Genomic DNA, 17,003 nt, shown 5'->3' on the forward strand with positions numbered 1-17,003 from the left:
TTTTTTGTTGTTGTTTTTTGGGCTCGTCCGGGATTTGAACCCGGGACCTCTCGCACCCTAAGAGAGAATCATGCTCCTAGACCAACGAGACAGATGCTCATATTCTCTGTAGTTAAGGTTAGGGTTAAAATCAGATTTTAATAATAAACATTTTAGAAATAGGCGGAGTTTAGACATACTTATACTTAGGATATATATAATTGGTAGGACTCAAGCTCTCATGGTTGTCACTAGTTACCACAGCCATAAAGTCAAAATGGTCTCTCTCGTAAAAATGAATGACAACTAAAATTTGCGTTTTGGTCTTAATTTAAGGTCAGCCATAAGTTTCGCAGTGTAGTTAAGGTTAAGGTTAAAATCAGATTTTAAGAATAAACATTTTAGAAATAGGCGGAGTTTAGACATAATTATGACTTTGTAGCGCTACCTCTCACATGCTAAGCGAGCACTCTCCCATTTGAGCTAATTCCCCAGCTCTGATCTCCCTGTAGTTGAGTCCTGACCTACAGATTTGCGTGGCCATTGTCAAAACGGCCAAAATTCAACAGCAGTACTTCTCAGCGCCACCATATGCCAGTGCAGTACCAGTGAATAACCGAAGTTTTCATGACATGCGTGGCATTGAAATTAATTTGAAAAACCTCTTCTTTTTTTGGACAGACAGGCTCGTTGGTCTAGGGGTATGATTCTCGCTTAGGGTGCGAGAGGTCCCGGGTTCAAATCCCGGACGAGCCCAAGTTTTAGGGTAGGCTAACCTGCAGTTAAATAATGAGAGGCGGATAATCCTACTATATGCCCACCTGTTCTATGGGCCTTTCTAGATAAGCAGCCTGTCGCCACTAGGACTTGTAATATTGCTGGTGGTAAAAACTCTTGGATTTATTTATGTCTCCTTTATTGATACCAGTTATCATTCTGAAATGATACCACTGAAATGAAGAAGGAGAGAGATCTCTCCCAGGATAGAGAGCAATCAAACATTTGTTTTGAACTATGAACGATACAGAACACATTCAATCATAGAGACTGCAATATTTACATTTTAGTCATTTAGCAGACGCTCTTATCCAGAGCGACCTACAGTTAGTGAGTGCATATATTTTTGGTTGTTGTTTTAGTTTTTCATACTGGCCCCCCGTAGGCTCATTCGGGATTTGAACCCGGGACCTCTCGCGCCCTAAGAGAGAATCATGCTCCTAGACCAACGAGACAGATGCTCATATTCTCATAACACACATTATCGTCCATTTTAACTCAAGTGCAATGTATGTTGGGGTAGGATATATATAATTGGTAGGACTCAAGCTCTCATGGTTGTCACTAGTTACCACAGCCATAAAGTCAAAATAGTCTCTCTCGTAAAAATTAATGACAACTAAAATTTGCGTTTTGGTCTTAATTTAAGGTCAGGGCATAAGTTTTGCAGTGTAGTAAGGGTTAAAATCAGATTTTAATAATAAACATTTTAGAAATAGGCGGAGTTTAGACAAAATTATGACTTTGTAGCGCTACCTCTCACATGCTAAGCGAGCACTCTCCCATTTGAGCTAATTCCCCAGCTCTGATCTCCCTGTAGTTGAGTCCTGACCTACAGATTTGCGTGGCCATTGTCAAAACGGCCAAAATTCAACAGCAGTACTTCTCAGCGCCACCATATGCCAGTGCAGTACCAGTGAATAACATAAGTTTTCATGACATGCGTGGCATTGAAATTAATTTCAAAAACCTCTTTTTATCTGGATAGACAGGCTCGTTGGTCTAGGGGTATGATTCTCGCTTAGGGTGCGAGAGGTCCCGGGTTCAAATCCCGGACGAGCCCAAGTTTTAGGGTAGGCTAACCTGCAGTTAAATAATGAGAGGCGGAAAACCCTACTATATGCCCACCTGTTCTATGGGCCTTTCTAGATAAGCAGCCTGTCGCCTCTAGGACTTGTAATATTGCTGGTGGTAAAAACTCTTGGATTTATTTATGTCTCCTTTATTGATACCAGTTATCATTCTGAAATGATACCACTGAAATGATGGAGGAGAGAGATCTTTCCCAGGATAGAGAGCAATCAAACATTTGTTTTGAACTATGAACTATACAGAACACATTCAATCATTGAGAATGCAATATTTACATTTTAGTCATTTAGCGGACGCTCTTTTCCAGAGCGACTTACAGTTAGTGAGTGCATATATTTTTTGTTGTTGTTTTTTTGTTTTTCATACTGGCCCCCCGTGGGCTCGTCCGGGATTTGAACCCGGGACTTCTCGCACCCTACGAGAGAATCATGCTCCTAGACCAACGAGACAGATGCTCATATTCTCATAACACACATTATCGTCCATTTTAACTCAAGTGCAATGTATGTTGGGGTAGGATATATATAATTGGTAGGACTCAAGCTCTCATGGTTGTCACTAGTTACCACAGCCATAAAGTCAAAATGGTCTCTCTCGTAAAAATTAATGACAACTAAAATTTGCGTTTTGGTCTTAATTTAAGGTCAGGCATAAATTTCGCAGTGTAGTTAAGGTTATGGTTAAAATCAGATTTTAAGAATAAACATTTTAGAAATAGGCGGAGTTTAGACATAATTATGACTTTGTAGCGCTACCTCTCACATGCTAAGCGAGCACTCTCCCATTTGAGCTAATTCCCCAGCTCTGATCTCCCTGTAGTTGAGTCCTGACCTACAGATTTGCGTGGCCATTGTCAAAACGGCCAAAATTCAACAGCAGTACTTCTCAGCGCCACCATATGCCAGTGCAGTACCAGTGAATAACCGAAGTTTTCATGACATGCGTGGCATTGAAATTAATTTCAAAAACCTATTTTTCTCTGGACAGACAGGCTCGTTGGTCTAGGGGTATGATTCTCGCTTAGGGTGCGAGAGGTCCCGGGTTCAAATCCCGGACGAGCCCAAGTTTTAGGGTAGGCTAACCTGCAGTTAAATAATGAGAGGCGGAAAACCCTACTATATGCCCACCTGTTCTATGGGCCTTTCTAGATAAGCAGCCTGTCGCCACTAGGACTTGTAATATTGCTGGTGGTAAAAACTCTTGGATTTATTTATGTCTCCTTTATTGATACCAGTTATCATTCTGAAATGATACCACTGAAATGAAGGAGGAGAGAGATCTTTCCCAGGATAGAGAGCAATCAAACATTTGTTTTGAACTATACAGAACACATTCAATCATTGAGAATGCAATATTTACATTTTAGTCATTTAGCGGACGCTCTTATCCAGAGCGACTTACAGTTAGTGAGTGCATATATTTTTAGTTGTTGTTTTTTTGTTTTTCATACTGGCCCCCCCGTGGGCTCGTGCGGGATTTGAACCCGGGACTTCTCGCACCCTAAGAGAGAATCATGCTCCTAGACCAACGAGACAGATGCTCATATTCTCATAACACACATTATCATCCATTTTAACTCAAGTGCAATGTATGTTGGGGTAGGATATATATAATTGGTAGGACTCAAGCTCTCATGGTTGTCACTAGTTACCACAGCCATAAAGTCAAAATAGTCTCTCTCGTAAAAATTAATGACAACTAAAATTTGCGTTTTGGTCTTAATTTAAGGTCAGCCATAAGTTTCGCAGTGTAGTTAAGGTTATGGTTAAAATCAGATTTTAAGAATAAACATTTTAGAAATAGGCGGAGTTTAGACATACTTATGACTTTGTAGCGCTACCTCTCACATGCTAAGCGAGCACTCTCCCATTTGAGCTAATTCCCCAGCTCTGATCTCCCTGTAGTTGAGTCCTGACCTACAGATTTGCGTGGCCATTGTCAAAACGGCCAAAATTCAACAGCAGTACTTCTCAGCGCCACCATATGCCAGTGCAGTACCAGTGAATAACCGAAGTTTTCATGACATGCGTGGCATTGAAATTAATTTCAAAAACCTATTTTTCTCTGGACAGACAGGCTCGTTGGTCTAGGGGTATGATTCTCGCTTAGGGTGCGCGAGGTCCCGGGTTCAAATCCCGGACGAGCCCAAGTTTTAGGGTAGGCTAACCTGCAGTTAAATAATGAGAGGCGGAAAACCCTACTATATGCCCACCTGTTCTATGGGCCTTTCTAGATAAGCAGCCTGTCGCCACTAGGACTTGTAATATTGCTGGTGGTAAAAACTCTTGGATTTATTTGTCTCCTTTATTGATACGAGTTATCATTCTGAAATGATCCCACTGAAATGAAGGAGGAGAGAGATCTCTCCCAGGATAGAGAGCAATCAAACATTTGTTTTGAACTATGAACGATACAGAACACATTCAATCATAGAGACTGCAATATTTACATTTTAGTCATTTAGCAGACGCTCTTTTCCAGAGCGACTTACAGTTAGTGAGTGCATATCTTTTTTGTTGTTGTTTTTTTGTTTTTGTTTTTCATACTGGCCCCCCGTGGGCTCGTCCGGGATTTGAACCCGGTACTTCTCGCACCCTAAGAGAGAATCATGCTCCTAGACCAACGAGACAGATGCTCATATTCTCATAACACACATTATCGTCCATTTTAACTCAAGTGCAATGTATGTTGGGGTAGGATATATATAATTGGTAGGACTCAAGCTCTCATGGTTGTCACTAGTTACCACAGCCATAAAGTCAAAATGGTCTCTCTCGTAAAAATTAATGACAACTAAAATTTGCGTTTTGGTCTTAATTTAAGGTCAGCCATATGTTTCGCAGTGTAGTTAAGGTTAGGGTTAAAATCAGATTTTAACAATAAACATTTTAGAAATAGGCGGAGTTTAGACATAATTATGACTTTGTAGCGCTACCTCTCACATGCTAAGCGAGCACTCTCCCATTTGAGCTAATTCCCCAGCTCTGATCTCCCTGTAGTTGAGTCCTGACCTACAGATTTGCGTGGCCATTGTCAAAACGGCCAAAATTCAACAGCAGTACTTCTCAGCGCCACCATATGCCAGTGCAGTACCAGTGAATAACATAAGTTTTCATGACATGCGTGGCATTGAAATTAATTTCAAAAACCTATTTTTCTCTGGCCAGACAGGCTCGTTGGTCTAGGGGTATGATTCTCGCTTAGGGTGCGAGAGGTCCCGGGTTCAAATCCCGGACGAGCCCAAGTTTTAGGGTAGGCTAACCTTTAGTTAAATAATGAGAGGCGGAAAACCCTACTATATGCCCACCTGTTCTATGGGCCTTTCTAGATAAGCAGCCTGTCGCCACTAGGACTTGTAATATTGCTGGTGGTAAAAACTCTTGGATTTATTTATGTCTCCTGTATTGATACCAGTTATCATTCTGAAATGATACCACTGAAATGATGGAGGAGAGAGATCTTTCCCAGGATAGAGAGCAATCAAACATTTGTTTTGAACTATGAACTATACAGAACACATTCAATCATTGAGAATGCAATATTTACATTTTAGTCATTTAGCAGACGCTCTTATCCAGAGCGACTTACAGTTAGTGAGTGCATATATTTTTTGTTGTTGTTTTTTTGTTTTGGTTTTTCATACTGGCCCCCCGTGGGCTCGTCCGGGATTTGAACCCGGGACTTCTCGCACCCTAAGAGAGAATCATGCTCCTAGACCAACGAGACAGATGCTCATATTCTCATAACACACATTATCGTCCATTTTAACTCAAGTGCAATGTATGTTGGGGTAGGATATATATAATTGGTAGGACTCAAGCTCTCATGGTTGTCACTAGTTACCACAGCCATAAAGTCAAAATGGTCTCTCTCGTAAAAATTAATGACAACTAAAATTTGCGTTTTGGTCTTAATTTAAGGTCAGGGCATAAGTTTTGCAGTGTAGTTAGGGTTAAAATCAGATTTTAATAATAAACATTTTAGAAATAGGCGGAGTTTAGACATAATTATGACTTTGTAGCGCTACCTCTCACATGCTAAGCGAGCACTCTCCCATTTGAGCTAATTCCCCAGCTCTGATCTCCCTGTAGTTGAGTCCTGACCTACAGATTTGCGTGGCCATTGTCAAAACGCCCAAAATTCAACAGCAGTACTTCTCAGCGCCACCATATGCCAGTGCAGTACCAGTGAATAACCGAAGTTTTCATGACATGCGTGGCATTGAAATTAATTTGAAAAACCTCTTTTTTTTTTGGGCAGACAGGCTCGTTGGTCTAGGGGTATGATTCTCGCTTAGGGTGCGAGAGGTCCCGGGTTCAAATCCCGGACGAGCCCAAGTTTTAGGGTAGGCTAACCTGCAGTTAAATAATGAGAGGCGGATAACCCTACTATATGCCCACCTGTTCTATGGGCCTTTCTAGATAAGTAGCCTGTCGCCACTAGGACTTGTAATATTGCTGGTGGTAAAAACTCTTGGATTTATTTATTTATTTATGTCTCCTTTATTGATACCAGTTATCATTCTGAAATGATACCACTGAAATGAAGGAGGAGAGAGATCTCTCCCAGGATAGAGAGCAATCAAACATTTGTTTTGAAGTATGAACGATACAGAACACATTCAATCAAACCCATTAACCTGATTTACAGGATATGTAAAACACAACAACAGCATTCTTCCACTGCAGTCTAAGTTTTAATTCCTGCTCTCAGAACCATATTTACAGTCATGAAACCAAACGAAATTTGGAATTCAGGCAAACTTTGTTTGCATAGGAGGAGGGAGGTTGTTTTGACTCCTCCACGAAATCCGGAAGGCAGTTTTGATTAAATAGCACCGTGAGAGTAGGGAGGAGGAGCTGTGGTGTTCAACCAACAGGACAATGGCAGCCACAGACAGAGATGTCAGGCTCTGTTTCATTCTCCACACTCCATTGAAAATGCCTTTTAGTCCAGGATTGGGCTTAATCTGTGACTGAAACCACACCAATAAACCTACCCCAGTGGTGTAGCGCAGTTTCACGGGGCCCCGCAAGGTCCAAGCAAGGTCCCGCAAGGTCCAAGCAAGGTCCTCCCTTTTTTTTTCTTCTTCCAGAGAAGGGGCAGAGATAAATGTGCCATATTACAGCTAATCTTATCATAGCCACGGGAAGTACCACAGGTGTCTCACATTTTGAGGGAGTGTGCAATTGGCATGATGACTGCAGGAATGTCCACCAGTACATTCAACTGGCCTCACAACCGCAGACCACAGGTAACCACGCCAGCCCAGGACCTCCACATCCGGCTTCTTCACCTGAGGAATCGTCTGAGACCAGCCACTCGGACAGCTGTGGGTTTACACAACCGAAGGATTTCTGCACAAACTACCGTCTCAGGGAAGCTCATCTGCGTGCTCGTCATCCTCACCAGGGTCTTGACCGGGAATGGCCGGCAGGGATGTAGCTCAGTTGATAGAGCATGGCGTTTGCAATGCCAGGGTTGTGGGTTCGATTCCCACGGGGGGCCAGTATAAAAAAAAAAAAAATGTCACTAACTGTAAGTCGCTCTGGATAAGAGCGTCTACTAAAATGTAAATGTGTATGACAGCGTGTTCCAGCAACTTCACACAGCCATTGAAGAGGAGTGGGACAACATTCCACAGGCCACAATCAACAGCCTGATGAACTCTATGGATTACTGCAACTCGCTGTTGGCTGGGCTCCCTCCCTGCCTACAACTCATCCAGAATGTCGCAGCCCGTCTGGTGTTCAACCTTCCCAAGTTCTCTCACGTCACCCCGCTCCTCCGCACACTCCACTGGCTTCCAGTTGAAGCTCACATCTGCTACAAGACCATGGTGCTTGCCTACGGAGCTGTGAGGGGAACGGCACCTCCGTACCTTCAGGCTCTGATCAGTCCCTACACCCAAACGAGGACATTGCGTTCATCCACCTCTGGCCTGCTGGCCCCCCTACCTCTGCTGAAGCACAGTTCCCGCTCAGCCCAGTCAAAACTGTTCGCTGCTCTGGCACCCCAATGATGGAACAAGCTCCCTCACGACGCCAGGACAGCGGAGTCACTGACCACCTTCCGGAGACACTTGAAACCCCACCTCTATAAGGAATACCTGGGATAGGATAAAGTAATCCTTCTACCCCCCCCCTTACCCCACCCAAAAAATAAATAAATTTAAAAAAACATTGTAAAGTGGTTATCCCAAGGTGAATGCACCAATTTGTAAGTCGCTCTGGATAAGAGCGTTTGCTAAATGACGTAAATGTAATGTAAATGAGATGTGTCACGCTGCACGAGGCAAATGGTGGTCACACTGATTTCCTTATATGAACTGTAACTCAGTAAAATCTTTGAAATTGTTGCATGTTGCATTTATATTTTTGTTCAGTGTATAATAATGTTCAGAACATCACTGGGGCCAAGATTCCTGCCATCCAGGACCTCTATACCAGGCAGTGTCAGAGGAAGGCCCTAAAAAGTGTCAAAGACTCCAGCTACCTTAGTCATAGACTGTTCTCTCTGCTACCGCATGGCAAGCGATACCAGAGCGCCAAGTCTAGGTCCAAAAGGCTTCTTAACAGCTTCTACCCCCAAGCCATAAGACTCCTGAACAGCTAATCATGGCTACCAGGACTATTTTACGCTGCTGCTACTCTGTTTATTATTTATGCATAGTCACTTAAACTCTACCCTCATGTACATATTACCTCAGTTACCTCGACTAACCGGTGCCCCCGCACATTGACTCTGTACCGGTACATAGCCTCCCTACTGTTCATAAACATTTTGAATTTCCATATGTACTAGGAAGCTAAGGGTTTGTTTCTTGGGCTTCAGGAATGTGACTGATCAAAGTGCCTCAGGCCTGGGAAAATAATTTAACTCATTGAAAGTAAGGGGATATCGGTGAACAAATGCTGTGGTCAAGGCTACAATGGCGCCAGTGCAATGAGTGGAGCTTAAAGGCTCTGCATGGTCAATCTGTCACCCGATTTACTGCGATACAGCCTCTGAGACGTCAGGGCTTTCATACTTCTTGCGCTTAGCGGAGCAGAGCTATTGTGAAGGAAGTTGTCAAAAAGTGAGTGTGTGTTTATACAGGACTTACCGCCCCCATCTACGGTCAACCAATCATGTCAATGCGGAGCTATACGGAGCCCTCCGCATTGTTACAACATTTGAGAGTCGCACAGCGATTCCGTACAAAGCTTGACTTGGCCTCTGCATGCCTCCGGAGCCTCGGCGATTGCGTCACACTCTCCATAGGAAGCCTCCGACCACATTTTCAGATCAAGCATAAATAGGCTGTTCTGGCAGAAGTCCATTCATTTCATTGGGAGGCAATTCACACTGTTGCGACTCATCTCAGGACTAGGTTGCAGTGCTTGGCACTGCATGCAGTGTGTCACATCGTTGGATTTTTCCAACTTGTGCATTGCTTTGCCATGCGCTACCCAGTGGTGGAAAAAGTATTCAATTGTCATACTTGAGTAAAAGTAAAGATACCTAAATAGAAAATGACTCAAGTAAAAGTGAAAGTCACCCAGTAAAATACTACTTGAGTAAAAGTCTAAAAGTATTTGGTTTTAAATATACTTAAGTATCAAAAGTAAATGTAATTACTAATTACTAACAATTTTCGTGTTTTTATTTATTTACGGATAGCCAGGGGCACACTCCAACACTCAGACATCTTTTACAAACGAAGCATTAGTGTTTAGTGGGTCCGCCAGATCAGAGGCAGTAGGGATGACAAGGGCTGTCCTCTTGATACGTGCGTGAATTGGACCATTTTCTGTCCTGCTAAGCATTCAAAATGTAACCAGTACTTTTGGGTGTCAGGGAAAATGTATGGAGTAAAAAGTACATCATTTACTTTAGGAATGTCGTGAAGTAAAAGTAAAAGTTGTAAAAAATATAAATAATAAAGTAAAGTACAGATACCCCAAACAACTACTTAAGTAGTACTTTAAATTATTTTTTACTGAAGTACTTTACACCACTGGTGGTACCAGTAGTAAACCACAGAAGAAGTTGCTAATGTCTAGCGTGATTCTTTTTGTTGTGATGCAGCGCATGTATTGTGAAGACTATATAAAATGTACACTGCTCAAAAAAATAAAGGGAACACTTAAACAACACAATGTAACTCCAAGTCAATCACACTTCTGTGAAATCAAACTGTCCACTTAGGAAGCAACACTGATTGACAATACATTTCACATGCTGTTGTACAAATGGAATAGACAACAGGTGGAAATTATAGGTAATTAGCAAGACACCCACAATAAAGGACTGGTTTTGCAGGTGGTGACCACAGACCACTTCTCCGTTCCTATGCTTCCTGGCTGATGTTTTGGTCACTTTTGAATGATGGCGGTGCTTTCACTCTAGTGGTAGCATGAGAGGGAGTCTACAACCCACACAAGTGGCTCAGGTAGTGCAGCTCATCCAGGATGGCACATCAATGCGAGCTGTGGCAAGAAGGTTTGCTGTGTCTGTCAGCGTAGTGTCCAGAGCATGGAGGCGCTACCAGGAGACAGGCCAGTACATCAGGAGACGTGGAGGAGGCCGTAGGAGGGCAACAACCCAGCAGCAGGACTGCTACCTCCGCCTTTGTGCAAGGAGGAGCAGGAGGAGCACTGCCAGAGCCCTGCAAAATGACCTCCAGCAGGCCACAAATGTGCATGTGTCTGCTCAAACGGTCAGAAACAGACTCCATGAGGGTGGTATGAGGGCCCGACGTCCACAGGTGGGGGTTGTGCTTACAGCCCAACACCGTGCAGGACGTTTGGCATTTGTCAGAGAACACCAAGATTGGCAAATTCGCCACTGGCGCCCTGTGCTCTTCACAGATGAAAGCAGGTTCACACTGAGCAAGTGACAGACGTGACAGAGTCTGGAGACGCCGTGGAGAACGTTCTGCTGCCTGCAACATCCTCCAGCATGACCGGTTTGGCGGTGGGTCAGTCATGGTGTGGGGTGGCATTTCTTTGGGGGGCCGCACAGCCCTCCATGTGCTCGCCAGAGGTAGCCTGACTGCCATTAGGTACCGAGATGAGATCCTCAGACCCCTTGTGAGACCATATGCTGGTGTGGTTGGCCCTGGGTTCCTCCTAATGCAAGACAATGCTAGACCTCATGTGGCTGGAGTGTGTCAGCAGTTCCTGCAAGAGGAAGGCATTGATGCTATGGACCGCCCGTTCCCCAGACCTGAATCCAATTGAGCACATCTGGGACATCATGTCTCGCTCCATCCACCAACGCCACGTTGCACCACAGACTGTCCAGGAGTTGGCGGATGCTTTAGTCCAGGTCTGGGAGGAGATCCCTCAGGAGACCATCCGCCACCTCATCAGGAACATGCCCAGGTGTTGTAGGGAGGTCATACAGGCACGTGGAGGCCACACACACTACTGAGCTTCATTTTGACTTGTTTTAAGGACATTACATCAAAGTTGGATCAGCCTGTAGTGTGGTTTTCCACTTTAATTTTGAGGGTGACTCCAAATCCAGACCTCCATGGGTTGATACATTTGATTTCCATTGATCATTTTTGTGTGATTTTGTTGTCAGCACATTCAACTATGTAAAGAAAAAAAGTATTTAATAAGATTATTTCATTCATTCAGATCTAGGATGTGTTATTTTAGTGTTCCCTTTATTTTTTTGAGCAGTGTACCTTACGGCAATAACCTGTGTGCACGCGGCATGCTTTGTTCTTAGGTAGTTCTTTATGAGTTTTAGTTCAGAAAACGATCTCTCTGAAGCCACAGTTACAGGGATGGTAAAAACAGCTTGATTGTCGTTAGGAACATCAGAGGAAATAGTAGAGACATTTCTTAACTACCAATGCTGTGCTTTTCATAAGGATGGTTCCCTCTAGCTCCCTGCAGCTGGTCTGGGCGTGTAGTCAAGGACACGGGACAGAGATAAACTTGAGGAACAGATAGACCTGTATTGTTTCAAATTTCTCGTTGCTTCTGAGTAACCTGGTCACACGGTCAAGACAGAGTGACCACAGTTTTTCAGTTAATCCTGTCTTCTACTATCCTCCAATGGCACAGCTGTGTAGCGAGCTGGGCAGTAACGGAGCTAACTTTATCACTTGTTTGTGCGCTATGACCCCGATACACATAGCCACAAGAAGAAAACAAGGTAGCTCCTGATCTGCCGGGGAGGGGTGGAACCAGCCGTGACTAAGCATTTTTAGGTCCACTATATAAGACGTCAGCAGTTCCTGTTTGTTGGGCTCTCACTCTATTCACTTTGGTGTGGGTATTGTGACCAGCTCCCTTATCAATACGTTTTTAATAAAGCTAATATTCTGATTGGTGATTGACCTGGTCTCTCCTCATTATTGATTAAAATATCCACCACAATAGGAAGCTCTTGGACAGGTCGTCTGGATACAGGACAGACGATAAATTGGCAGATGCAAACAGATTATCATCATCTTTAGTGGACAACAGTTCTTGAGGGCTCAAACAAAAAAAAGAAAGTGGTTTGCAATTTTCTTCATACTGGTGAACCAGTGTTTGAGTTGTGTGGTTGCAATATCAACAGTCCCTTATCTCTGGTGTACAGTATCTTGGCATGCATCATTCAAGACTACATTTAAATTGTGCGAAGCGCAATGGACAATGCACAATGTCGCAGGAGGACTTCAGAGTTCAACAATAAATAGTGGCTAAATTTATCCTCAAGCCAACTAATTTCTCCCTCATTGTTAGGTGATATAAAACTTTTGGTGGTCCTCTGTAGCTCAGCTGGTAGAGCACGGCGCTTGTAACACCAGGGTGGTGGGTTCGATCCCCGGGACCACCCATACACAAAAATGTATGCACGCATGACTGTAAGTCGCTTTGGATAAAAGCGGCTGCTAAATGCCATATTATTATTTATAAATAGCAGCTAAATACTGTATATAGCTATAGATAGTAGGCTACACTGCATAATGAAACAATCCATAAGCACAACAACTTGGGCGTATAACGCGGACGTCTAGCAACCCAGAGATTGCGAGTTCGAATCTCATCACGGACAACTTTAGCATTTTAGTAACTTTTCAACTACTTACTACTTTTTAGCTACTTTGCAACTACTTAGCATGTTAGCTAACCCTTCCCCTAACCATTTTATCTAACCCTTCCCCTAACCATTTTAGCTAACCCTTCCCCTAACCCTAACCTTAACCTAACTCCTAAACTTAACCCCTAACCCCTAGCTAACATTAGTCAGCTAGCTAACGTTAGGCACCTTGCTAGAGATCATAACATATCATACGTTTTGCACATTTATAACACATTGTACGTTTTGCTAATTCGTAACATATAATAAGAATTGTAATTCGTAACATATCATACGAAATGGGTGACATCCACAAATTAATAAACAAATGTAACATATTGTGCTAAAGTTAGTTCACGAAAGCCATTTTTTAAAGATACTCTGTGGGAATATTTAAAATACACACACCATTTCTGTTGAAAATGGAGAAAGAGGAGGAGTTGGACCGTTTTTCGTGCCCAAAGTCGACCATTAAAGCTAATTTCCTGCAATTCTACACATTTTGCCATTGCTTATGACATGTTAATTTGCTATCTGGTGGCCTCCAACCCAATTTTTTGTTGTTGATTTTAAATAAATTATTGTGGGGGACAATTCGAGATCTTGGCCAACAACCTCCTTCCCTCAGTAAGAGCATTGAAGATGGGTCGTGGCTGGGTCTTCCAGCATGACAACGATCTGAAACACACAGCCAGGGCAACTAAGGAGTGGCTCCGTAAGAAGCATCTCAAGGTCCTGGAGTAGCCTAGCCAGTCTCCAGACCTGAACCCAATAGAACATCTTTGGAGGGAGCTGAAATCTTTGGAGGGAGCGACAGCCCCGAAACCTGAAGGATCTGGAGAAGGTCTGTATGGAGGAGTGGGACAAAATCCCTGCTGCAGTGTGTGCAAACCTGGTCAAGACCTACAGGAAACGTATGATCTCTGTAATTGCAAACAAAGAATTCTGTACCAAATATTAAGTTCTGCTTTTCTGATGTATCAAATACTTATGTCATGCAATAAAATGCAAATTAATTAATAAAAAATCATACAAATGTGATTTTCTGGATTTTTGTTTTAGATTCCGTCTCTCACAGTTGAAGTGTACCTATGATAAGAATTACAGACCTCTACATGCTTTTTAAGTAGGAAAACCTGCAAAATCGGCAGTGTATCAAATACTTGTTCTCCCCACTGTATATAGTACAATCTGGACAGGTTGATATCAAGATTTTAATTAGGTAACATCACACAGTGTGACATGATAATCGTAAAAGACTGAATCCGATGTACAGTATGCAAAGGCCTTTAGTAATGTCTCTAATGCCGTGTTCAAAACAACTGGGAACTCGTAAAAATACGAAATCATGACGTCAGTGATCTTCAGGTCGGAAAAGTCGGAGCTCTACTCTAGAAAGAGGCCAGAGTTCCCGAGTTGGAATTCCAAGTTGGATGACCGTTCAAATAGATTTTTCCCAGTCGGAGTTCGTTTTATTTCTGTGTTCCCAGTTGTTTTGAACGCGGCATAAACTCACTTTAGTCGAGTCTTCATCTACTTGGTCGCGTTGTTTCGCTGTAGGTCTATTTGTTCCTCTCTATTGATCAATCTAGTATTTGCCATAACATGCAGTTGCCAACATAATCTTTCAATTATTTCTTGACTTTAGGATCGTGTTCTTTCCTATTTAAGAGGCATATTTTTTGTAACTAAAAAGGGAATGCCAAAATGGATCACCTTTTGTCCATGGTCATTTCTCATCAAGATCAGAGATAAAATATCCTTGGACTGTCCATATTTGAAATATGTAAATCAAGTCAATCGTGATAGAGTTATATAATGTACATGTTTTATCAAATGAAAATGTAGTCAAATAGTTTTTCAAATGGCATACAGTGGGGAAAAAACGACGTGTACCTATGATGAAAATTACAGGCCTCTCTCATCTTTTTAAGTGGGAAAACTTGCACAATTGGTGGCTGACTAAATACTTTTTTTCCCCACTGTATATTATATTATTTTGCAATTAAAGGTGAAACGTTTGAATGAAATATAGGCCTACTACTTCTGTATTGTTATATCCCTAATAAGTATTTTTACATTCATCAGCCTTACGGTTTCTGATGCTCCTGATAGGTCAATATTGAATTGGGGGCGACAGAAAGATATCCTAGAAGCAGCTGTCTGGTATCATAATGGTAACCTTCCCCTGATCAGACGTTGCATGCATCAACCAATGGATGCGTGCCACGTCATCGACTGTTTCATCAACTGACAGATTGCTATAACATATGGAAGATCTGGCAGGCGTCAGCAACGCCTGGGCAGAGGAACGCGCCCAGAACTTACAACGCCTGGATAGGTATTTTACATACAGTATCAGCTAACCACATCATATGTTAGTAGTCCCCTGTAGCTCAGTTGGTAGAGCATGGCGCTTGCAACGCCAGGGTTGTGGGTTCGTTTCCCATGTGCACTCACTAACTGCAAGTCGCTCTGGATAAGAGTTATGTCGCGTTCACTTACTAATTGGAACAAGGAAACTCTGACATGCAAACAGGTTGAACAAGGCAGGTGTTTAACTACAACCAGTTAGCAAGTTGGAAATTTCAGAGTTTCCTAGTTCCGACTAACACGTGAACGCAGCATTATAGCAATCTGTCAGTCGATGACGTGGCACGCAAACCATTGGTTGATGCGTGCAACGTCTGAGCAAGGGGAACGGGACCAATCACTAGACGCGGTAACAATGAGAGATCAACTGGGCCGCATTCAGTAGTCGAAACGTTGCAGATAGAAATGCCACGAATAGAGCAGACTTGATTCCTTATGCTACATGTCAGAGAAGCATGTTTGTTCCACATAGCATATTTATATCTGAACTTTACAAAACGTTGCGTCCTGGTGAACATGCCCGCCATCTGCTGGTTTATTCTTGTGGGGTTTTTGGTATCAAGCAAGTTCGCTTTTATATGCAGGTGCATGTAATCTCCATAGAGATGTATAGAGATAGCAACATTGTATCTGTGCCATTATGGTGTCTGTGCCAGCACGGGCAGAGCCATTGAGGCTATCTCCATCTTAAAATAGTCCATTTTCTTCTTCGTTTGAAAAAAAAAAAGTGTAAAGTTAATATTGGTGACTTACCGCCACCTGCAGTGCTGGAGTCTTGAACCAAATCGTGTCATTAATTAATTTTGGCCACTTGATGACGGTCAAACTAGGCTTAAAGCCATTTACAAACTAGGCAAACCAATTTGAAGAAGAATTCCCACCCAGTTAACTACCTTAAAATGGTGGAAACCCTCAATGGCAATGTCCATGCAAAAACGCGTTATTTCCAAGTAATGATCTCTATATATCCCTATGGTAACCTCCCGTTATTAGCGTTTAAAGAAATCCAGCAGTAATGTGTAGCACAGCGCTACATTCTGCCCGTTGGTTTTAATTGGCCAGTAATGTACATTTGCATACGACAGAGTATTTCAAGTTGTAGACAACCTGATCAGATAGTAAACAATACTATTAAAGATTAAAGCAAATTAACAAAGTTATTGAAGTCACTATAGATGGGTTATCTGACAACGTCACAAAAACGATGGGCACGCTTCAATGGGGAAGAAGTCCATGAGTTGTTGTGATTCTGGAAGGCCAGATAGCTACCAACAATGATAAGAAACTGCCATGTGGGGAATTGTAAGTGACTCATTTCAGTTAGTTTAATCTTGTTCTTGATACCATGTCTTGCTTTGAAGTGTTTTGACTGATGTCATGTCAATGCTAATATGGCAAAAAATTCGCTAGCTATCTAAACAACAACTGTAACGTTGTATTTGAGACAACAAGAGCTCGTTGTGCAAATGTATTTATGTTTTTAATAAACATTTGGAGACTAAATATAGTTTACATGTTGTTAATCTAAGCCCCGTCTGTTTTGCCCCATAGTTGCGCACGCGCCAGTTTTGTTGCTAAACAACCAACCCATCTATGGGTCCTCATGGACAAAATAGTGCACTTCAACTTACGTCACGTTTGAAGACAGAGATACACTATATATACAAAAGTATGTGGACACCCCTTCAAATTAGTGGATTTGGCTATTTCAGCCA

The 17,003-nt window shown here is 42.6% G+C and overlaps 6 non-coding genes across 6 annotated transcripts; all 6 read left to right on the plus strand.

Annotated features, from left to right (window-relative positions):
• The first annotated feature begins 663 nt into the window (after window positions 1-663).
• Window positions 664-735, plus strand: trnap-agg. The gene has a single exon. It is a non-coding gene; the product is annotated as a tRNA-Pro (tRNA).
• Window positions 736-1,747: 1,012 nt separating this feature from the next.
• trnap-agg lies at window positions 1,748-1,819 on the plus strand. Its single transcript has one exon. It is a non-coding gene; the product is annotated as a tRNA-Pro (tRNA).
• Window positions 1,820-2,838: 1,019 nt separating this feature from the next.
• Window positions 2,839-2,910, plus strand: trnap-agg. Its single transcript has one exon. It is a non-coding gene; the product is annotated as a tRNA-Pro (tRNA).
• Window positions 2,911-3,923: 1,013 nt separating this feature from the next.
• Window positions 3,924-3,995, plus strand: trnap-agg. Its single transcript has one exon. It is a non-coding gene; the product is annotated as a tRNA-Pro (tRNA).
• A 1,023-nt stretch (window positions 3,996-5,018) lies between these two features.
• trnap-agg lies at window positions 5,019-5,090 on the plus strand. Its single transcript has one exon. It is a non-coding gene; the product is annotated as a tRNA-Pro (tRNA).
• A 1,021-nt stretch (window positions 5,091-6,111) lies between these two features.
• trnap-agg lies at window positions 6,112-6,183 on the plus strand. Its single transcript has one exon. It is a non-coding gene; the product is annotated as a tRNA-Pro (tRNA).
• The last annotated feature ends 10,820 nt before the right edge of the window (window positions 6,184-17,003 follow it).

This window comes from Coregonus clupeaformis, chromosome 8 (assembly GCF_020615455.1).
Source record: "Coregonus clupeaformis isolate EN_2021a chromosome 8, ASM2061545v1, whole genome shotgun sequence".
Lineage (NCBI taxonomy): Eukaryota > Metazoa > Chordata > Actinopteri > Salmoniformes > Salmonidae > Coregonus > Coregonus clupeaformis.